The 23557-nt window shown below is 38.4% G+C and overlaps 1 protein-coding gene across 6 annotated transcripts in view; it reads right to left on the bottom strand.

The window, feature by feature from the left end:
• FILIP1 (filamin A interacting protein 1) overlaps positions 1 to 23557 on the bottom strand; it is a 121569-nt gene that overhangs the window by 86005 nt on the left and 12007 nt on the right. For 2 of the 6 annotated variants that reach the window (XM_035320583.1, XM_035320585.1), the window contains exon 1: positions 18240 to 18720. The exons of the other annotated variants lie outside the window; for them this stretch is intronic. The gene's annotated coding sequence lies outside the window, so the exon portion shown is untranslated. Of the gene's footprint in view, positions 1 to 18239; positions 18721 to 23557 lie in introns of those variants that run through there. 6 annotated transcript variants of the gene reach the window in all.

Raw genomic sequence — 23557 nt, 5'->3', positions numbered from 1 at the left:
GAGCGTGACATTGCCACTACCTAAAGCTTTGTGGTCTCTTGTGATGAAGCCAAGAGTACAAACCGGTTACTTGAGTTTCTGGTTGGCTTGTTGGCTGTTTCCAGTTTAGCCTTTGATGTATCAAGGAATTACTGTTCTCTTCTCTGACAGAGCTTAGAATTGCTTGTATGAGTTTTTTATGGTACTCATTGAACTGCAGTTCAATAAAAGTCAGTCCTCCAAAACCACATATGGTTAAAATAAGCATTTCTGCAGACATTTTTTTTCCCTGCTTATGTTTCCTGTTGAAAAGAGGTAAAGCCAGTCCTGAGAAATTCTGTGCACAACTATGCCTGTAGCTGTAAGCACTGCTTGTCCATGAAGAACTAAGAAGACCCAATGGAGTGTTATTAGTTTTGTCTCATCTGACTAAAGTATCATCTGCTATGCTCATTAACAACAATAGCTCAGGTGGAAACATTTGTCCCCAGGCTTTATGCTTTTTTAAAGCTCATCTAATAAAAGGAGGACAAGGAAACAGACATTCAAAGCAGAACAGCAGAAAGCAAACAAAGGTGCATTCAGTTAAACACGTCACAAATTTTTTTCCAATGTTAGAATTTTCCAGTGTTGGATGCTCAAAATATTCTTGGAAAGCAGTCATTCTATGTGTGATCTCAGAGAAGTCTGATTCAATAATAATAAAGTATTTCTTTATAATGCAGAAAAGGTTTCATGTGATTGTTCAGATGATCCCAGGCATCCGATGTGCTCAGATGAGTATGACATGAGGATTATGTCTAAACTAGCAGGATAAACAGTGCCAGGGCTCGGGTAAAATGCTGGCACAGCCCAACCATTGGTCTTCCTGGAAGGGTTCTGGAACTGGCCCTGGCTGGGGACCAGCCTCACTGGGGGCTGGCAGACTGGACATAGACAACCTACTCTGAAGGCTAAGGAGGTTTGAGGACTAGGTATGACCACGGAGTGACAATTGCACTCAGGGTCAGAGAAGTGGCACTAGCATTGTCTAATTTCCTGATAACAGACATAGCCAAGGTGTCATCCACAAATTCTTAACAGGTTCTGTATGGCCATTACCACATTGCTTTCGAATAAAGGTACAGCTGTGAAAAGTGGAAACGCATATTGTTACTCTACAAAGCCACAACAGAACTGCAAAGCCCTGTTTTTTGAGAGGGGGGCAAGCAAATGAGAAGTGCTCAGACAGATGGTACAGTCAGATGGGATGAATTCCTGAGGGGGAACACAGCAGAGAGAAAGAGAACAGTGAGCATGGCAAATATGGGAATAGCAGCTGCCTTAGCTGCTCCTACACAAGTAAAACAGCCTGAGCAAATCACCTCAGGAGCATGCCCCATGCCCAAATCCAAAGGGGAGACTTGAGAAGACAGCCTTGCAGGGAAGTTTGGTGCCATGCAGATGGGTGATGCTTAGCTCTGAGCTGCTGCAGCTGTTGGAGAGGGAACGGAGAAGTGCACTTCTAGAGCTCACAGCTGGCAGGTCAGTCAAGGTGGACACTGAGACCCAGAGGGATGTCCAGTTTGGTGGGCAGTGGTGAGTGCCAAAGAGAGCAATAACAAAGCTCTGACCACAAAGAGACATGAACCGAGATAATGTTGATTCCGAATGAGTCAGTTGAAGATCCAAATTGCCAATAAAAGCAGTGTACAGTGTTTCCATCCCATGGCAAAGGTGGTGGATGATATCTATCATTAACAAAGAGATCCTGACTGATGGGTACCTAATCTTATACAACATCTTGTCACAATACTATTCCTCCCCACTCTCCTTTCCCAGTGGCAAGGGTAATCATGCCATCCACACTTTTTTTTTTTTTCCACTGTGTCTCAAGCTGTGTTGAGGAAGAATTGTTGAAACAGGAGGAACAAGATCCATCACCTCGGTTCTTGCACTGTGGCTTCAGTGGTGGCAAGGGCACTGCTTAGCTCTGTACCCCTGAGATGGGAACAGCATGTGCACAGGGCAGCTGCAACAGGTGAGGTGTGAGCAACTGGATTGGCATCAGCATACACAGGCTATTCTGAGAATTTAGCTACCAATCTCTACCAGGTCACCTTCGTTAAATGCTTTTTTTTCAGTGGCTCTTAGCCTGCCATAATTTTTACAGATATGGCAAAAGCCAGTTCCTTGCCATTGAGCAGTAACCCAGCTGAACCTCAGTAGATTGCTCTGGATCACGGAGACATTAAAACTTCAGCAAAATGGTTGTGGGATTGTTTTAACATGGGCAAACAACATTTTTTTTTCTCATCTCATTCTTGGAAATGCTTGAAGCATTTTAGTTGGAACTTCCAAAAACAATTCAGACTCAGCCAGACGTCCAGCCAGAACAACTGAAGTTTGGCAAAGTTGTAAGCAACTGTGTTTCATACAATATTAGATATTTTAATGAAAATTGTCAGGCAAACTTAGATAGACGTCTTGCTATAAGTTTGCTACATAGTATTTCTGCTCCTCTCTGTCCCAGCTTAACATCATTGCAAGTCAATTGGCACACATGGCTTTTAATATAGCTTAAAATCTGCTCATGGTTATACTTCAAATTTTTATCTCTTGCTAATTCAGAGCTGATTAGCTATATTTTGCTAGCATTATGACAAAACAGAGACTAACAGAAATCCTTTAAATGCCTCTGTTAACAGTGTTTCAGATTATTTTCTGGGTCAGAGAAATCAGTGTAAGCCTCACAGCAGTATTTGGATGGAACATCCTGATTTTCCCAGATTTCCCATGACTTTAAGGAAGGACTCGCACAGAAAATTTAAGATAAAGCAACTGAAGTAGTTCACTTAGATCAACTCATTATCTTGCTAGAATTAAACAGATGAGATTGAGAATGCATCTAGCTGTGTTTAAGACTGCTTATCAACAAATGAATTACTTTCCTTCTGTGTTCAAAAACAAAAAAAAAACAAAACAACAAAAAAACTTTTTTAAAAGATGCTAAAATAAAGACACAACTTTTGTTAACAGTTCATATTTTACAAATATTTTCATTTGTAAATGAAACATCAGAAACAGTGTCTTTTCTCACATTCACTATCATATTCTCAGTGGATTACATGATTTCTTAGAGAGTACATGAAAAAAGAACAGGGTTTGAAGATTGGTGAGCTGACACAGACAGTTCATTTTTAGATGCCCTTACAAATGTCTAAATATTCCTTACAACAATTTCAGCCAAACTGACTAAGTTTTTTCCTTTATTTGATCTGCAAATGACCTATTTTGGCAGCATTCTGAATATATATATATATATATATATAAAACAACATAACATCTGCAATTTATGTTTTCCTGCCCGTAACGCTCTATGACAGCATTTTTAAGATGAACCTATCTGACGCTCTGCCAGATTTCTCTGCGATGTCCTTGGGAATTCTGACCTATTAAACTACAATGAAGCTTTAATGCAAGCTGTTTAAGAAAGTCCTTCTTTCCATAAAATAAATCAAAATAAATAAATAAATAAATAAATGTTTTGGTTTTAGGAGTTGCATAGATGCAACTCTTCAGTTAGAGTCTGAAAGATTCTGCTAGACTTAGCAAACTGCATGAAAAAATGCTGAGGTTTTACCACCCTTGATAAGCCTGTGGAAAAAAGAATTGTACCAAAGAAGAGATTTAGAATAAACCAAAACTAAAACTCAACCCTACATTCTCTAGGTATTTCTTAGACTATCACAGGCTACATAATCTACTGTCACTGCTGGATTCATAGTGGCTAAGGAAACCTAGGTTTTATTGCTTTGTTGATAGCACGATGACACTGTATTATTTATTTGTTCTGGTAGATATTTTTTTTTTCAGTGATGGCTTGTGCTTTCTTCTTATATCTATGGAGAGAAATGGGAATATGAAGTTAATCTCCAAATTTGCTGGTGTCATCAGTTCCCGTGGCCTAGAGAAAAGCCAGAGCACCTGCATGAGGATTCCCACTTCAGGGGGACTGGGAGCACAATAGCCTGAGTAGATGCTGCAGCTGAAATTATGCTGGGTGATATCTTCTAGTAAACAACTCATCCCACCTAAAACCATGGTATTGTGTACTCTGAAGGAGATTCGGGTTAAATTCAGTATATAGTTTCAGAGAAAATAAATGAAAATGTGGTGTATGAACTGCTGAAACAGTTCCTTTTGCTATGTCTGATCTTTTTTTCCCACAAGAAGCCAGAGGTGCTATCAGAGTGAGGCTGAAAACTGGTAAGAAAATGTTTTCTGTCCTCTTCTTTCAGTGGTCCCTATTCCCTTTCAAGGCCAATTACTGTTTTAAGTTCTTACTATACAGAAAGAAACTGTTGTTCAAATTGTCCACACGATTCAAACCAGGTATTTGATGTGACTGAGTGTTGGGTCGCACGGCGTAAGGAAAACTCTATGATGTTGCATTTAACTTTGAGTCTCCCCAAGTGTCTGCTCTTGCTCCATTAAATATCTAAGTATTTCATATAAAGTAGAAAAATTTTCTATGCAGATGATGAAGCAGTCATCCTAGAATAACTCACATTTAAAGTATTTTCTTGGGAGGTGGAGGACTGTGATTTAATCCCTATCTCATAGTAAGTATCCTAACCTTTTCCTTTGTGGGTTGCTTTGTGTTTTTTTTTCATGGTTCCAAACTCCCACTTGTCTTCCTGTTCTTTAAATTTTGCTAGAGGAGCCCCATAAGAAAAACAGTATTTTGCTGTCTGGTAAAATATTTAAAGAAAACAAAAACTAATGTGCCTCATTGCAAATCCTGAAAAAATATATATATATATAGCAAAGCATTTATTTATTTTTATTTTTAGGTTCAACCATCAATCCAAAAAGTACAAAGATATACATAGACTTAATCATAATTAATTTTCCTGGGAATCCTTTAAAGGACTAACTGAACAGTATCTCTCTCCCACCATTCTGTCTGGGTTTCTCTCTTTCTTGCTGTCTGCTTCTCAAACTTATCCTCTACTTTCTTCTTCCCCTCTCTTACATCTTTGGAGGATCAAGGGCAGAACTGGGAGCTCTGCAACAAGTATAATTTATTTATTTATTTATTTGTGTCTAGGAGGAAAGGTGTTATATTTGTGAAAAGTTCACTTTGTGTGCATCACAGAGTGATTACTACCCAAAAACTTGTATGAACTGAGAAATTAAAGTTTGTTTTCTAGCAGATTATGCATTAAGATGGAGAAAATATGTTTTGCATTAACAATAGCAATGAATATAAAAAACTACTTTGATAATATATATATGGCAACAACTAATGTATGGCAACAAATAGCAATTGACATATTGTATGTCTATGTATGCATTATTATTTTTATTCACAGATCCAGGAGCATATTTTCTTAGAGTGTGGGAGGGGAGATGAAGCAAGGGAAAGATGAGGAGCTGTTGCTGCACCATCAGCAATCATGGTATGGCTCACGCATTCCCCAGAGCATGGCCTGGATGCATCCATAATGCTCACCCCGGCTGGAGCTGTGCCTACCCCGAAGCTGGGAAATCCTCTCACACTTTGACTACATGAACACCAAGGTGTTCTCCCTTGGCTAGAAAAATCCCGTCTCCTCTGGTATTTTATAAAAATAAAACTCTTAACTGCAGCCTTTTAGAGACAGACTGTGTTGTAAAACACTGGCTACTTTATTCCTGTGTCCCCTTCTCGCTGAACCCACTCAGGTTCCCCAGTCTTTGCACCTTGCTCCCTGAACCTATTTTTTAGTGTGCTACCATTCATCTATATGTGCCCCATTATAAACGACCAATATGACTAATTTCATAGCCACACAGCTGTGCTGTGATGCAGGTAAAGCCATGAGGAAGCCAGCATTTTCAGCCTAAGTAAGGGAGCCTTCAGATAGGATTGATGTTGGGGTGAACTGAAATGTTATCTGTCAGCTGTAGCTGTCAGCAAAAATATTAAAGAAAGAGCAGCTGCATCATGCCACAAGCAGGGGAGTGGAGCAATCGTAGCTCCAAAATAGACCTTAGAGTCAGACAGAGTTTTCTTTTAATGAACCCCATTAATAGCCATAGACTGTTTATTTTCAAGCCTACTTTGAGCCAGTTGATAATGCTCCTGCTTTTAAAATGTTCAAAACAAAAACCTGAAATGCAAGTAAAGATCTATTTAGAATGGGACTTACTGAGAGGTATGTTATTACACCTATACAATGCATTTTTTCCTAGTAATTATTTTCAGCTTCTGCATCCCTAAATTTGCCTGCAGTGTTTTAGTGCGTAAGTGCTGATATGACAACAATATTGATAAAATAATATAAAATCATAGCCATATTTCTCAGTTGGAAGAAACGTTCTTATCTTATTGTAGCTTCTGTAGGATTTTTTTCTTCACTTTCAGAACATTTCATTAATAAGATATGTATCTGTCCTGAAAATATTTATTAAAAAATAACATCTTGCAGTCTTTTTGGGTAACAATTAAAGAAGATAATAAGCTGCAGTCTCTTCGGGATCCTGAATTCCAAGATAAATGTAATAAAGCTTGTGGTGGGGTGTTATTGTTTACTGCTTGGAAAAACTTATGCAACAGCATAATACTGTTCTGATTTTTGAGCTGCTGCTAATGAAGTACAACCAGACAGGGTACATTGCCATGAGTCAGGAAATCTGGATGTTCCTGGACAGAGGCCAAGGGAGCTTAGACACATCAGAGATGTGATGTATATGTATCCTCTGGGGGAGATACACTGAGTTGTTTTCAAGCATCTCAAGCTGCCTGATTCAAGAAGCAACCAAATGACCACCCTGAAATGAAGTTACTGGCTGTCCGTTTCTCAGAGTCCCTTGTTTGAACACCAGGAAAACAGGAATGAAGTAGGCTTTCCAGGGGAGCTTAGAGATTAGATATTAGGCTCAGCCTTAGGACAGCAGGTCCAAAACCACACACAAGACTAAAAAACCCACAAAATTCAGAAAACAAACAAACAAACAAACAACTGATATGATGCAATTTACTGTAGACTTTTAAACAAAACTTCTGGACTCATGGTGTGTTGAAGGGTGGTGAAGGCTCTATAATAGCCTTGTAAGAGCATGGGTGCTGCTGGCATACATGTGGGGAGGAGCTCCCTTCACCACAATAGTAAAGCATTTGCTGAAATGCTGCTCCATTTCTGTACAGCACTATGGTACATATACAGCTTCTTAGCATTTTTGCAGACCTTAAAATGTTGTTACCATGGAAAACACTGAGGGAATATAACTGTTTTCCTAAAGCTAGCTGGGGATCCTGTAAAAGGGTGCTGCTGGTTTCTTTTCCTTTACACTCACCGTTCTTGCAGGTTAATATAACCAGCCCAGGAGAGTTTCATTTTTCACTCTTCTCCCTTTCTTGGTAGCTGTGCTTTCCTTCTCTTCCCACAACCTTTCCCCACATCTTGTTCTAAGGGAGGACTACAGCTGCCACTGCTGCTTGGGGCAGAGCAGGGTGAGCGAGGCAGTTGACCCCCTGTCCCTCCTGTCCTTCCAGGTATGTGCTGGCTTTTTGGACTTCCATGTTTTGCACCTTTTATTTCTATCAGGGGAAGCTCTTACAATAAAGACCTGATCTTCCTTTTATGAAATCCATGGAAGGGCAAATTATTACCCAATTCATTCCCTCCACGGGAAGGCTCTCAAGTAAACTAATAAATAATGTCAGATCTCCTGCATCTCCCTGGACCAGCTTTGGGCCCTTTGTCACAGTTGCTGCTGCCATTAAACCAAGGCAGGGCACAGCGTGGCAGCCCTGGGCTGCCTTCTGCTGTGTTTTGGCAGGTGTGCCTGCAAACCTTGGCCTGCCTCACGTGTGCCATGGCAAATAGGTGAGTGTTGGACTCCTTCCTGCTCCCAGACTCAATCCCTTGTCTAATGGTATTGCCGAGTGTGCTTGTACAAAGTTCTGAGTCAAGCTTGCAAAGCCATGGGTTCAGGAGATTTTAGAGCAATACATTCTGGAATCTTTTTAGTGGCCTTCTGGTATCAGATCTAGAGTTTGTAGCCTTCAAGTCTTGAAGCTGTGAGGGCTGTGGTTTTTGTTTTTGTTTGTTTTTCTTCTATTTTTTCTCTGTTTTTAATTAAAGCTGAATCATGTAATGTCAACCTAATTCCTAGAGTAAGTCCTTATTCAAAATGCCAGTTGCTGGGAAAGCCCTCTGAGCTACTACCATTGCTTTGGCCAACTGGGCAGGCCTGGAGACCTAAGCCATCTGCTGGGCCTACAGGAGCCAGGCAGCACTGCAGGCTGCTCCTGTTTTCCAGGAGCTCTCTCTTCCCCCAGCCAGTACAATCGGTCAGTGAGGCCTGTCCTCATCCCCATGGCAGCTCTGGGGATGCCCCACCACCAGCTGGTTTGGGACAGCTACGTGCCAGGCAGTTTCCCCCCATATCCACCCCTTCCCTCAAAGGCACCAAAATTTTCCCACCAAATTGTTTTTTCCCTCAGCACCCTCCCTCTTGTACCAGGCCGCTTGTTCTGAGAGCACTCTCTGTCCCCTCCTTTTGACACAAAAAAAGCAAACAGACCACCACCGATACCACTAGTACTCATGGGGACTTCTGTTACCTTTAGCTCCATAGCAGTTATTAGCAAAATAACACCCCCAGGAGCTGACAGCACCTTCTCTGCCCTGTGAATTACTTCTGGTACAACTGAATCTGAGAGAATGGTTTTCTTTTTCTTGAAGCCTCTTAGTATTGACACTAGTTTGGCTCCTATTTTGGCATGTTTTTCTCGTCATAGCTTCCTGGTCACAACCCTGGTCCTTCTCTTTCCTTTTTCTGCTGTGTATGGCTAATTGCTTGCTACCCACAAGTCAGGGCACAGCTATGCTTCCCTCTGGAGAGCTCCTCTAAAAATACATATTCTTGTCACTCAGATAAATTCAACTGCTATTCCTACTTCTCCCAGTAGAATCTGGTTTCCAAGGAAGGCTATTTAAATCTCCTTATTCAAAGCTGTTGACATGATGTTCAATACTGCAACATCTCAGGGTGTCAAAGTCACTGCTATATTTATCCTTGTAACTTCCCAGGTGTTATTAAAAGTATAGAAGTAAATAGCTTGCTGGGAGTCGTACAGGGAGTCACTGATGTGAAAGCTAGCCATTTAACCAGCCTTCTTCTCCCCACGGTATGTATCTAACACCTGACACTTTATAGTAAAACTACCTGAAAGGGATAAACAACAAAATTCAAACATGACACAAATATTTTGGAGATGAAACATGAATTTACCAGTGTTTCTAATTAATAAGCAATCTATCAGATGTCCTGTCATCCTGTCAATCTATCAGATGTCTTGTCATCCTGCCGTGCTTATGTCTTAAGAAGCTGCTACAAACTGTTGTGTTACATTCAGGGTATTTACTGAACACTTTCATAGATTATTCAGTTTACTCCTGATACATTCCTGTGTTCTCTTTGTACTACTGGAGCTAAGGAGAAAGTTACTACATTGTCCATAGCTAGCTTCACATATTTTTCTGGTACTTCAGTTCTCAGAGAACCATGGCACTATAGGTCATGTGGCTCATAGCAGGGACTGAGCAGGGACAAGAAACCAGTATTACTGCTGGGAATTTGTTTTTCCAGAACCAGGCAACTTTCACATTCACAGAGTGGGCCCTCAACATGTCCTCCTGGGCCCTCTCATGTACCACAACAATCCTGTCCTGCATTTCCATTTACAAATAGATCAATTCAATCTCAAAGCTATTGATATTGTAGCCCTACCAACTTTCTCATAAAAACCACAGAATCACAGGATCATAGAATGGCTTGGTTTGGAAGGGTCTTATGGACCAACTAACTCCAACTCCCCTGCCATAGAAAGGGATGCCACCCACTAGATCAGGTTGGCCAAGGCCCCACCCAGCCTGGCCTTGAGCACCTCCAGGGATGGGGCATCCACAGCTTCTCTGGGCAACCTGTACCAGTGCCTCACTACCCTCTGAGTGAATAATTTCTTCCCAGTGCATAAGCTAAATCTTTCTTCTTTTAGTTTAAGACAAAATAATGTTGCGGTTAGGAAAGTATTCTCTGAAAGTAGGAAAATCAGTTTAGTTAATTTTTTCTCCAACTCATAAACTACTTTTAAAACTACTGGCCATATGGATTCAGGGCAGGGTAATTAAAGATGCTATTATCTGGTTAACATGTGATTTAGATGCTCTAAGCTTTAAAACATTAAGCTTGCTGGCCTTGTGCTGAAGCACTTCTTGTCTGTCCTTGTCCACTCTGATGTCTTTCAGAGCATGGTTCCATCTTCCTACATCACAGTAGCTTTCTCACTAACTTAACCCCTATGGTTGCATTTGGGCAGCCTGTATTTAAGAAGTTCCAAGGGTAATATGTATGACCTCTGCGTGTGCACGTGATATTAGCTCAAGTTCTTCTCTGTAGCAAGTGCCGAGTTTGCTCTAGCCAAACACAGTGGGATCCAAGATCTCTATACAACACTGGGAGTGAGAATTCCCTTGGCTTTTTCCACTCATCTCTACTGATGATGGCATAATTTTAGTTACAGCATCCAGTTTTAGGAATATTACTTGCTGATCCCTCTAAAGAGAAACAGAATACCTGTTTCTAGGTATGAGAAAGGTATCATAGGTGTGAGAAATCCTCTATAGTAAGACTGTCTATCCCATCCCTTTGAGTTCCACAAGACCACTGCTTTGCCTTTGCTTTATGCTACAGTAACCACCAGTTAAATTGAGATGCTTCCACAACTAAGGGCTTTTCTAGACCAAAAAGAGCCTAAGCTCATCCCAGGTTAACCAGAAGTCCACCTAGGAATCTTGTTTGCCATAAGTGTATCACTCTGTGTTCTTGATTAGGATACAATTGGAAAGAGATCTTCAGTAAGAAAAGTGAACTCAGCAGCTGGGGGCAGTCTCCAGGGTTTCCTTCCTCAAAATCTCTGTTTTCCTTCCTTATTTGCTTATTCTTTACTATCTCTATGCCAGTCTTTCAATTTATTGGACTAGCTGAAAACATAACGATGAAGTACACTTGACATTTTTTCAGAATTCATTTGCAGAAAGATGTCACCTTAATGGCATAATTCTGAATGTTCAGCTTTGAAACAGAATGTATCATGGAGAAGCAGGAGGGTGTACATTTTAATAGCTGATATAAACTAGGGTAGCAAATTACAAATGAGATTTTTGGTTCTTATTATGCTTATTTAAGGATATACCACAGCAAATGTAACAAAAAAAAAAAAAAAAAAAAAAAAAAAAAAAAAACAGATATTTCATCTTCTGTAATTCTGGAAGTGTCAACCAAAGGACCATGATTTATGTTATTTTCAACTGTCTCTCCAGTCATCTTGTATTACAGCACATGGATCACCACCAGCACATCACCAGCAAAATATTACTCAGCTAGCTATGTTCAAAACTTTGTGAACCAAACAGGACGTGAGATCTGAAAGTACTTAAGATAACTGAAAATAATTAAAGCCCTGAGCAACCTGATCAAACTCTACAACTTAGCCCCGCTTTGAGTGAGACTGGATGGCTTCTGGCAGTTCCTTACACTGAAATTCTGGTCCTGAAATCCCGTAAGTGGCAGCTCTCATTCAGAGGACACTCAGCTGTGACTCCATCTTTTACTGTTTGCAATGTGATATCTCTTGTCACTTGGATTCCATGTTTTTGGCTGCTGCCTCTCAAAGCAACAGTGGTTCCCACTGCCAGCTGCCTCATACCAACATGGTTTCCTTGGCACTCAGAAGCTCTGGTGCCATGTGTGTCCGTCCCTCCGTGCAGAAGGGACATCTTGTTCTGTGCTGTTTGACATGCTTAACAGCATCTAGCATGGTATGGTTCCCTTCCTTCTGCCTACCGCCCAAAGTCAAAAATCAGAACGTTAATATTTCTCTCTCTCTCTTTCTTTTTCTTTTTTTTTTTTTTTTTAACCAGTTTGAGGAATTGAAATTCTTATCTACTAAAATACAGTTCAGGTTTCTTTTATTATGTAAGTCCTTGTGGAATAATAAGAGCAGGAGAATTTAGATATAACAGAAGAGCTCCTGTAAACTTTACCTTAAAATTTAGATCCAAAATGGTTTGTGATTAAACATGTGGGACAAATGAGATTTGGGGAGTAATTATGAATCACAGGCAAAGGATTTGAATAGGCTTAGCATGATAAGTATATGCTTAATTTTTTTATTATTATTTTTATCAGTTCAACACTGAACCAGTCATGGTTAGCCACGTGTGTCTTGCCACCCTTTCATGTATGTTCTTGCTTATGGTTATTAAATGAGTATTTTTTCCAAGAATCTGAATTATGTATTTTAAAAGTAAGAATGTACTTTGAGTCACATAACCGGGTAGTATGAAGTTTTATGCATATCCTATCTACTGTTTTCACAAATTTGAACTTGAGGATAAATCGTGTATGTTTTCTTTAGTGTATATTTGTTGTCACAGTAACTGTAATTTTCCCAATAAATGGAAATTGCATCGTTTCCTTAAGCATTCAGGTTATTGCACTGAAATAGCATCATGAACTCACCACCACTTCTCCCTTCCTGTTGTCTGGCTAGATCTCATTTAGTTACAGGAACAGGCACGAAAACAGGTTAGTTTAGATATCTGTGCATTAGAAAGCTTAAAGCAAGCCTGCTTAGCCCCATTACATCCTATGACTCATGCATGTGTGGGAAAGACCTTATTTTCACAGAGAGCTCTTAGATAAACAAGGCAAGTTGGCAGCAGTTCGATTACACTGATGTTAAGAGTCTCCTGCTTTCTTTTGCATTCATTTGGTTTATAGTTTCTGAAAAATGCAAGCAGTCTGATAAACTCTAATGAAAATTCTTTTACCAAGGACACATGACCTTTCATTTTCCTTTACTTTTTTTTTTTTTTTTAGAAGCAGCCTTAAAACCAGTTGCTAAAAATTCCCTGTTATTACAGTAGAATCCACTTTTTCTCAGTTTTTTAAAGTTTGTTAGCGAAGCTGTGGCTCTTGCTATCCACAGCCATAACGCACTAGTTAGATAACTCCCCGATCCTCCCCAACCTATAAGCCCCTGTGGACTTCAGATAGAAAGTGGATTTGGCTTCCAAAATATTACTTTTGCACATGCACTGGAACAAATTTTTGAACAACATAAATCACTAAACATTATACACTTTGACACCATTTTCCCAAAAAGGAAAAGCAAAGAAAGCAACCCTTTCTGCATTAAAGAACTGTTAAAGTATATAAATCAAACTCAGAATGTTTTTTGCTAATCCAGTGAGGTGTTTGCTTTTTCTGAAACCCCACTGCTTTCTATCTGGATGAGTCTGTTCACATAATAAATGATGAAAATTTTAATTGCAGTTTTATCATCTCTGAAACGAAACTTATTTGGACATCGTACAGCAATCTTTTAGATTCACACACCCCTTTGGTTGTGTCAGCTAACAGCAACTAGACGGGTTGCCCATTTAAGGGAAAAAGTACAGGCTCCAGCCCATTTCCCTGTACTCTGCATGTGTTTGTCCCACTCCCTCAGCAATGCATTCTGTAATGCCAAAAAACATTTCTGCTCTCACAAAAGGCAAGCACACGTGCACATACGTATCACACACGTATGCACATTTCTGATTAAGCTTCAGCTCTCATAGAGGAGGAAATGGATGTTGGAATTCTTCTTTTTGACTTTTTTTCTTTTTCTTTTTTTTTTTTTTTTAATTTCTATCATACCACATATAGCGATTTTCTGTTAACTGGGAAGGAAGAAAAAAAGTAATGCTACTTCATTGCCTCAATAACACCACTCTCTAAACAGCCCTGGATATATCATGTATTTTAACAGCTGTGTATCTTTAGAAGAATAATACCAAAATAGCACATAATTATGCTTTTAGCATATATGCCTTTAATAGTAGGAATTGTTTCATTCTCTGTAATTGCAAAGTGCGTAAACCGTTTTGGAGGCAATCACAATCTATGTACTTTTACATATCACCTTTGCATCTAGCATTTGCATGTCTTACTTGGAGAAAAGATTTATACCTCAGCCAAAGCCGAATGAGAGTGATAGGGCAAAGCCATCTTGGATTAAAAAAAAAAAAAAAAGAACAGTATGTAACTCATTAGAGTCATGATTTTCACAAATACATTAGGCATCATACAACCTGCTACATTAGAATCTCTCATAGCCTCTTCTCAACAGGAAACAGGTACAATTGTTCCTGTCCTTTGGATGCCAATATCTCAAAGAGTAATTACAGGACTGTGCTATAAATGCCTTTTTTTTTTTTTCCCCCCTAGAACCACTAACTTGGTACAAATACTAGCTACTAAGTGAGAAAAATAGAGGTTAAGATATATTAATTATTAGATCCAGTATCAATAATAATGTATGCCCTAGATAATTCTGACTTCTCATCTGTTTTACATGACAAATGACCTCTGAAATTTGCTGGCATTATGTATAAAATCAGGAAACAACCTTCAGCAGGAAACACTGACAGAAATTAAGAGACAAAGAAGCTAAAAAGAAAACCACCAGAATAAGATGATGAAACTGAAAAGTACAGGCACTAGTGCTTCTTACAAAGAAGCAATTAAACTTTTCTGTGTAGCAGATAACATTATCTTGTCACATACACATTTTTCTCCTTCTCAATTTCAGTTCCTATCTCAGGTTTTAAATACTAAATATTTTTGTTGAAATAGGACGTATCAGTAGATGGAGTTCTTTCTAGTTTGTCTTGTTTCATCTAGCTTCTCCAAACACATTGTAGCTCGATTTCTCCAAATGGTATTTCAGATATGCAGTAGGGCAAAATCCCTCCCCCCAGATTCAGATTTACATATTAAAACAGTATGGCAAACTGCAACAGTAGCTCCTTGAGAAAAGAAGGGAAGAAACAGGAAATGAGATAAAAAGTAAAATGTCTCTTGAAAAAAAAAAAAAAAAAATGGACAGGAATATAGATGATCTCTTTTGGTAAATGCTCTTAAGGGGACTGGAAATTTGTCTATTAATTATTGAACACTAAGACCTGATCTTATTAAACTTTAAGGAAAACTCACTTTGAATTCAAAGGCATACACTTGGCCTCTGCCTCAGTGCAACTGTGAGGCACACTCTTAATTTATGCCTGGGGGCACATCAACTGGGTTAGATGAGATTACCAAAAGCCTTAAATTAAGAACGTGTGGAAATCTGTGCCAACAGAATTCCTATAAGCAGGAGTTTTACTGATACATCTATATCAGTAAAAAGCTTTCAGTATGGAAAACATACTGAACAACTGGCATACTGAAAAACATACTGAAAACATACTGAAAACATACTGAAACAACTGGCAAAGTTGTGATCCAGAGGACCAAAACAGGAGATGCTAAAAAAAAGTAGAGATTTTCTGACATACTTGTGCTTACTTTCAAACTGCCACCAGGAAACACAACTTCAGGGGTCCTACCTTGGTCAGCATAGCTTGGTTTGTAGATAAGCTTAGTCTTTACATGACAGTAGCACCAGGTGCTATGGTGAGAGGCACAATAGAGAATTCATTTGCTAGATCAGTCTCAAGCTTACTGAAGACTGTGGCATGGAGGATGGACCAGTTAACACCACAGTCATGATTAATTGTCTACCAGATACAAGCAGGAGGAGTAAGGGTAAATCACAGCAGATATAGGCAGGGGCAGAACCATGGTGAGCCTTGAAGATGAACTTCAAGTCTTTGAATCTGGTGTTAAAAAGAACCAGACGTTCTATAATGAGATTGAAAGATGGAGGTGATGACAAGATACTCAGTTAAGATGATGACTTTAACTGTGACTAGATTGGCTAGAAGAGGTCATAAAATATAATATTGCTATTATGAAGGTGGAAGAGTGAGCCACAGGCAGAGTCTGGAAGTGGATTCAGACTGGGAGGGATACACAGTCTTTAGCACCATGAACGGTATCATTCATTTTCCACGGCTATGGGAATATAAACAAAATCAAAATAATATAGAAGAGGGAAAATAAGTGAGTGTGCTTGTCTTCCAAGAAAATTTCTACAAAGGAGAATATTGCCAAAACCTAAATTACTTTTTGATTTGATATAAAATTGAGCTTGGTTTCACTGTAATCATTAGTAGAATTGGCTATTCTTCAAAAATGAAACCATCTGTTGAATAGCCACATTGCATATTCCACAGATCTGATTGGAAAATCTCAGAGCCTCTTTGTGGACACCTGTTGAGAAGAGTAATTTTAGCCTCCTTCTCCATTTTGAAATGGAGAGGAAGACAGATGTATGTAAAACCACAACTCCATGTGTTAGAGTTAGAAGTTGCTATCAGACTGTTCCAAAATTTCTTCATTTGATAAAATTTTGAGGCTAATAAATTTCCCCTTTGCATTTAAAAACTTTGCTAAACATAAATTCCACAAGAAAACTAAAATTTTTAAATAGTATATCATGCTGAGCAATAACTGAAACCCAAAAGCATACAGTAATTAGCATATTTTCCCACATTTTGTCATTCATATATATTCAGAAGGTCAAGTTTGACATTTCTCCACCGTTTTTCTTATTTGCCAATTAATTCAATGAAAATAAGAAACAGTAACTTTCACTCTTATGTCAAGATGACAAAAACTGTATGTCATATTGTCTCAGCTTTATTTCTTATTGTACAGCTTTCTTATGAAAAAATAACTTTCTCCGGATATTTCTATATTAAAAAGTAATACCAAAGTTTCCTTTTGAGATTTAGACTTGGGATACCATAGTGCTGTAGTAATTCCACAGCAATCATTATCACATTAAATCAGGGTCACCATGATTCCTATTTAGTGCTTAAGTAGGATGCTGCTTGCTATGAAATAAAAAGCAAAGTATATTACTTTTGCTTTTAAGAATTTTTCTCGATCCTAACACTTCATTTATCTTACAGTTTCATAGGCAGTTACTTTCTCAGCCACCTGGTCAAAGTTGCTTCAGAGCATTTTGTTTCATCCAATCTGCAAGCATGTCATTGCTAAGATGTGGTATCGATGTAATTTACATAGTATGCAGGGGTGAACCTAGAATGATTTAACTAAAGCAAGACCTTCTCAGCTTCCTGGGGCAGTCCCTGAGTCCGCAGACTGAGTGTCAAACAGTGTAGACAGTCAGCATAGACTCAGTCAGTCCCTTCCTTAGGACAAATATTTTTCATCTGAGACAATTCTACATAAATCTGCAGAGAGGGTTTTTGCACGTGTTAAGGACATTCTTTAAATCTTTGCCTTCATAACTAAATTCATATTACAGATGAATTAATAATCAATGCATCTTTTAAAAATTAATGGATACCAAATTTATTTTGTTTGGAGAAAATGGGTTTAAAAGACCTAGTGACATTCTTCAATTGACCAAAGTGCTTTTGTTAGTTTAGACAAAGCAAATCATACTGAGCAATTACTCTCCTAAGTTATATGTCCATTACAAGACCATAGGTTATTGAAACAGATACACAGGCTTCTGTTGTGGTGTCATGGTAGAAGATCTGAGAACTTATTTCTAATTAATTTTGCTAAAAGGAACAAACACTTTAAAAACAATGACCCAGCTCAAGCACACTTGGATATAGCAAACATAAGTTCAGTTTTTAGCAGTTTAGCAGTTTAATTTTATGCAGATTATGCAGCTAATCAATCAAACAGATTAATATTCTCTTGGTATAAATAAGTACAAGAGGAAGAACCAAGAAGCTGTTGGAGTAGTACGAAAGGTACCAGGTGTGCCCGCGCACTGAAAGTTATTAAGGACACAAAAAGTACAAATATACTAGGTCACAAACTATGCAGTGAATTCAGTTACTGAACGGCTATTTCCTCTCACTTATCACACAGGCTGTCACTGTTCTTTAATAGCTGCTAAACTATCACTGGTAAGGGGTGATATGTATTCTATTCTTAAATCTTTGTTTGTCTTCTGTCAGCATGTGAGCAGATACAAGCAAGATACGTGTCAAAATCCACACACTTTTTTTTTTTAATATTACTACTAGCTACTTGATTATGCTTGTTCTAAGAACTGAAAAAGTTATTTGAGCAACATTTTTATATGATGAAAGCTTTAAACTAAACATCCAACACATTTATCCCAGCTTTTATCTACTGAAGTTTGCAAATCATGCAGAAGATTGTTCATAGAAGGAAGCAGAAAATAATCACTACCAAAGAAGCTCACTTGTTAAAGGAATTCATTAGAGTGGTTAGCTCAGTCTTACCTGTCAGCAAGAACTTAGGAATAGATCCTTTACACTGCCAGATCGCAGTAGCTTGTCCCACAGTACTACCACAGCAGTAGCCTGATCCAGCCCAGGAGAACAAAAAGAGAGAAACTTTTCCCACTTTTCAAGGTCTACCAGCAGCTGAAGGAATGAAGGAAATAGGGTAGAGAACAGAGGACTGAGTTGCTTCTCGCAGAAATCCCAGGCAGGAGAAGTAGGAGGTATACTCTCTCTGTGTCTCACCCAGACTTTTGTTTAAAAGTTTTTTCAACTGTTGCTAGGTGGTGTTAGGCTTTGGCAGTTTAGTTCTCAGATTGTATTTCCCCTCTTCTGGTCTCTTCACACAGTGTTACAGCAATGACTTTGTTGAGCTCAGCTCGCTTGTGCTATATTTAACCAGTGTTCTCAGCAAGTCAAGCCTGTCAACAGCTGAGAAGTTTGGAGCAGGCTTTGCTGAGTTCCTCAGCTGCTGAATTATCAGTGGATGTAGCACTGCACAGCCCAGCTACTACATTCACTGAAAGATTGTGAGGAAACCGTCAAATCCTTTTAAGGGCTTCCAGTGACTTCACGGGAGTAATTACTATTTAAAGCACTAAGAACAAGATGTGTATTTAGGCATATATTTTAGACCGCTAGAGAAAGAATACTTGTGTTCACAGCAGATGAGTTCAATTATTTATACAGTGAGGATTTTCCTAGGACATGTAGGAAGTTTATAATTTGAAAGGTATGCACTTCACTTCAGGAAAAATTACACGTGGGGAGAACTTCTTGCAGCATAATTTTTACAGAGTTTAAATTTGTTAAGATGACACAGAGAAATTAATGAAAGGCTTAGGCTGGAAAGTTTTCAGCGTGATGTTTATTCCAAAGACAACCTTTTTCCCCAGGACCAAGAGCTTCACTACTCTGTCTCTAACTCTCATTGAAGAAGAAAAGGAAAGCCACACAAACCTTGATTTGCTAGATATGAAGCAGGCAAAAAGTATTAGGAACACATCACTCGATAAGTTGCATACATTTTGGTATGTCCATACTTGATTCTGAATCTAACTATTGGTGCTAATTCCAAGCCATGTCTTCAAATCAATCGTCCAGGAGTACCACTGGGCAACTTTTCAGCCCACAAACCACCGAATATCAAAGTTCTCCAAAGACTTTGCAGTCTCAGACTCTGGAGTGAAGTTCTACCAAGTCATGGCAGAACAGCCCCTGTAAATGTCTCTGGCAAGAAATATTTCTTACCCTCACAACTCTGTTCTGACCTGAGCTGTGCTTCAGAGTGAAATGCAAAATGGGCCTCTTGGAAAGCTTTAGAACAATGACAATTTGCAATATTCATCTAGGGTTAGATGAAGAGGCAGGAAAGAAAGAAGAAAGGAAAGAAAAAAGTAGAAAAAAAAACATTTTAAAAATTACACATCCATATTTGTACCTGGAGACATGTCATCCGTTCAGAGCAAAAGCAGGAGATTCACGCAAATCATAACAATACCTTCTGGTGATGCTGGGTCTATGGAATGACACAAGCTTATATTCTGCTTGAGCTGTGATATTTTCTAAAGAAGGAAGGAACAGTGAAGGAAGACTCTCATTCCCAATGAGCTTATAAAGAGAACATGCAGTAAATACTAGGTATTATGTCAAGTAACTGATATTTAGACATTGATGGTAGATTTATAAATGTCCCAAATGCTTCCATTTTATCAAATATATTTTATTTTGGAGACCAAGTAATAAACACTAATTTCATGTTGTCCGTTTAAATATTTAACTTGGATAGAGTATCTAGAATATACAAAAATATAAACACTTCTATTTTACAGAAACAGCTATTTGGAAGATTATTGTAGCAACAGATAATATATTGGCACAAAGCTTGGTGTTACATACTTCCACTTGAACTGAAGTGAGTTACGTATACCCACATTCTAAAAAGACCATGTGATTTTGTTCCCTTGTACAAAATTGAGGTATTCCAAGCAGATGAGGAACTTTTTGACTATTCTGGCCTTAACTTCTTGCTCAAAGTTCAGTATTAATAGTACTGTATCCATTCACCTACAACAAATTAGGCAAACAAAACAATTAACTAGGCTCATAAATCTCAGAGAAACTGAGTGATTCTCAACATTTCTCTCCCATTAGTTAGTGGCATATTCACTGAGTGGAAAACAATGCAACTTCTTAGGAGGCAATCTCTGCTGCCAGCCCTTGTGGGTGGGTTTCAACACTGACCTGCTGATGCAAGTCTGCTCATTCTTCTACACTTGCAATCATACTCCCTAACTGTGCCCCATAAATATTTCTCATATAAAACAGTGGGAATTTCAGAAAAAAAAAGTGGGAAAACAGAAATCAAAGAAAATAACAAGCACTTACAGCATAGATAACAGTGCAATTCCTGAAAGTGTAAAACTTCTAACTTTGTGTGGTATAAAGATGGTTCACATTTTCATGTGTATGTATGTCTGTATTTTCCCTACTGCTTTGAGAGAAACTATAATGGTAAAACATAGGCTGGGGAGGCTGGAGAATAGTAAGATAAGAAACTGAACCACAGAAGAGACTTTTTAGTTTTACATCCTACATGCTGTCTTAGTGTCAACATACAGCATCATCCCAAGGCCTAGTGACATCCTACAACTACATCTAGAAAGTATGGTATCTCCTAATTAAGCAGCCAGGATACTAGAGTCCAATGTAAATACTCCCAAAAAAATTTTTAATGGAAGCCAAAGCTCTCAGCATTATTTCCATCAAAACATGAAAGGCCAGAGCCACATAAGGCAAAAGGGACCAAATGAAGCCCTAGAGAGTGAACACCAAGAGGTGCAGGATGTGCTGCCATCTTTGTAGATCATGTTAGTTACAGATATAGAAAAGGGATTGCCAATGTCCACACTGTCATATTTCTCTGTACCAACTTCAGTAGAAACAGAAGGAAAAAAAAAAAAAAAAATGTCCTGAGCTGCTCTAGAGAAACCTGTGGTTTGATGCAGAAATTACCAGCAGAAAAAAAAAAAAAAAAAAAAAAAAAAAGGTTTTTTAATTGACAAGATCAAAACAGATGTCTTCACCTGACTGTACCAGTCCCACCCGACTTGAAAATGTCTGTAAATAAGCTCCTTCTGGAAAATATATATTAGCATTACTATATAATTTTTATTTCAACTGTCCATCACTGCAGTGAATAACTGTATCTCATTCTCTAAAGCCACGGGGGAATCCAGAGTTAGTGCCTTATACCTTTTTTCTTTTCAAATATTGTACATCATAATTAACTGGCCCAACGTACCAGAAACAAATTATACAAGTGTCTTCACTGTGTGTTCCGAGAAGCTCTACTATGGGTATAATTTTCTGAGAGCAACTACAGTCAGTTCTTCATTACTTTGCTCCTTACAGAAGGGTACTGAAGAGTACAGAAGGCTTTTCATTGAAGGGTAAGGAGTCATTTGTATTTTAGTTTCCAAAAATATATATTTTTTTATTTTCTTGAAGGGTCTTCTGACACCCTGGTTTTATAAGGCTTTAGTTCACTTCCATAAAAGCTGCATTATTTTAGATTGCACTGCTGCTTTTATCTTTGTTTTGGCTTTACAGTGTAACTGGCAGGGAGGGTGGTTGATCATATTTTGATTAACCTGATCTTGGCTGCAGCCCCTCAGATCTATATTTTGAGAAGGCAAGGTATTTTTTTTTCTGCTTTTCAGGATACTATTGTCACCTCATAAAACTGATACTGGTTTTTAGATATTAGATCTTCTGTATCCTCAGCTCAAGCACCTGCTTTTTTAGAACCAAAGAATAAAACATTTCTGCCACCTAGTTCATAGATTTCATTTAGTTGTCTGTTTTATAATCTTGCCAAATTAATAAAACTAATAAAACTTTGTGATATTCCACAATTCAAATATTTTCCCAGATGCATAAATTATTTTCCTAGGTGTAATTTAAAAGTGAATTGTGTAATTAATACTGCTATTTTTATTTTCCTTAAACCTTTTACTCCCTACTTTTTTTTTTTTTTGACAGCTGCAAAACATATGTCATTAATCTTAATTTTATTCATTGTAAACACATCACGTATATCTAAAAAACCACTGCCTTAAGATCCTTGCCACAGCCACAGATTTCCAGGAACTCTTACTGGAGTTTTATAATCTTTCCTATAACAGTTTTACGTGCTTTATCAGTGAGATAAAAAGAGGGTGTCTTTCATTTTGTTTCTTCATATGATGTCTTAGTCTGTATTTTTTTCTTCAGAAATAATTTCATTTAAAACTATTTTAATGAAAGAAACATGTTAAAATGCTTGGGTATTTCAGTTGCTTTAAATTTGATATTTTTCTATTTTGCCAACAAAAATATCAGCATTTCATAAGTCTTCTCATAATGAAATAGGCATAATTCTGAGATGACTACAGTCAGACACACAACCACATCAAAAATGTCAGATGGCCCATCAGTCTTAGAGGGGCACAACACTGTTTATGACAAATGACAGGAGAAATAGTGATAAGATAAGTTATCAGAATTGGACACTTGAGTCTGAAGCTCCAAGACCTGGCACTTGCTCACAGCTGGGTCAAATGGAGACAGCCAGAAGCATAACTTTGGAGGAAAGTGCCAAGTCAGGTCTCTGGAAATTGAGCAAATCATCTTATTTGCTCCGCTGCCACACCCCAGGAGTGGTATGTAATTTGCTCTTTTAAAGACTATGACAGAAATGAGCTGAGCATGGATTAATTGCTTTTAAGGCCAGAATAAGCTATTTTGTTAATTTAATATTGCCTCCTACACAGGAAAGGCAGGGGAATTTTCCTCAAGCAAAGCAGCAACTTGCAGTGAATTAAAGCACATCCTTCAGAAAGATTACATAATGGCAAATATGGACAATCTGCCAACTCAACATAGAATCATGGAATCACAGAATGGCTTGAACTGGAAGGGACCTTAAAGATCATCTAACTCCAACCCCTTGCCATGGGCAAGGATACCTCGCACCAGACCAGATCACTCAAAGTCCCATCCAGTCTGGCCTTGAACACCTCTAGGGATGGGGCACCCACAACATCTAATTACTATTTCAAGCAAACCAAAACTTTGCAATTTATCTCCAGTTTGCTGTTGGCTGACCTTAGCTCCCAGCCCATTCAATGGCTAGTCAGCAGTCCTCAACCTCTCTCAGTTTCTGGGATCCTAAAGAATTTCCTGTGGAGATTAAAACACCTGCAGAAAAAGTCTAAGCATACAGGAGGTAACCTTTTTTTTTTTTTTTTTTTTTTTTTGTTTTTTTTTTTTTTTTT

Source organism: Oxyura jamaicensis, chromosome 3 (genome assembly GCF_011077185.1).
Source record: "Oxyura jamaicensis isolate SHBP4307 breed ruddy duck chromosome 3, BPBGC_Ojam_1.0, whole genome shotgun sequence".
Classification (NCBI taxonomy): Eukaryota; Metazoa; Chordata; class Aves; order Anseriformes; family Anatidae; genus Oxyura; species Oxyura jamaicensis.
The sequence above is the reverse complement of the archived record's forward strand: the minus strand, read 5'-3'. Positions and strand labels throughout refer to the sequence as shown.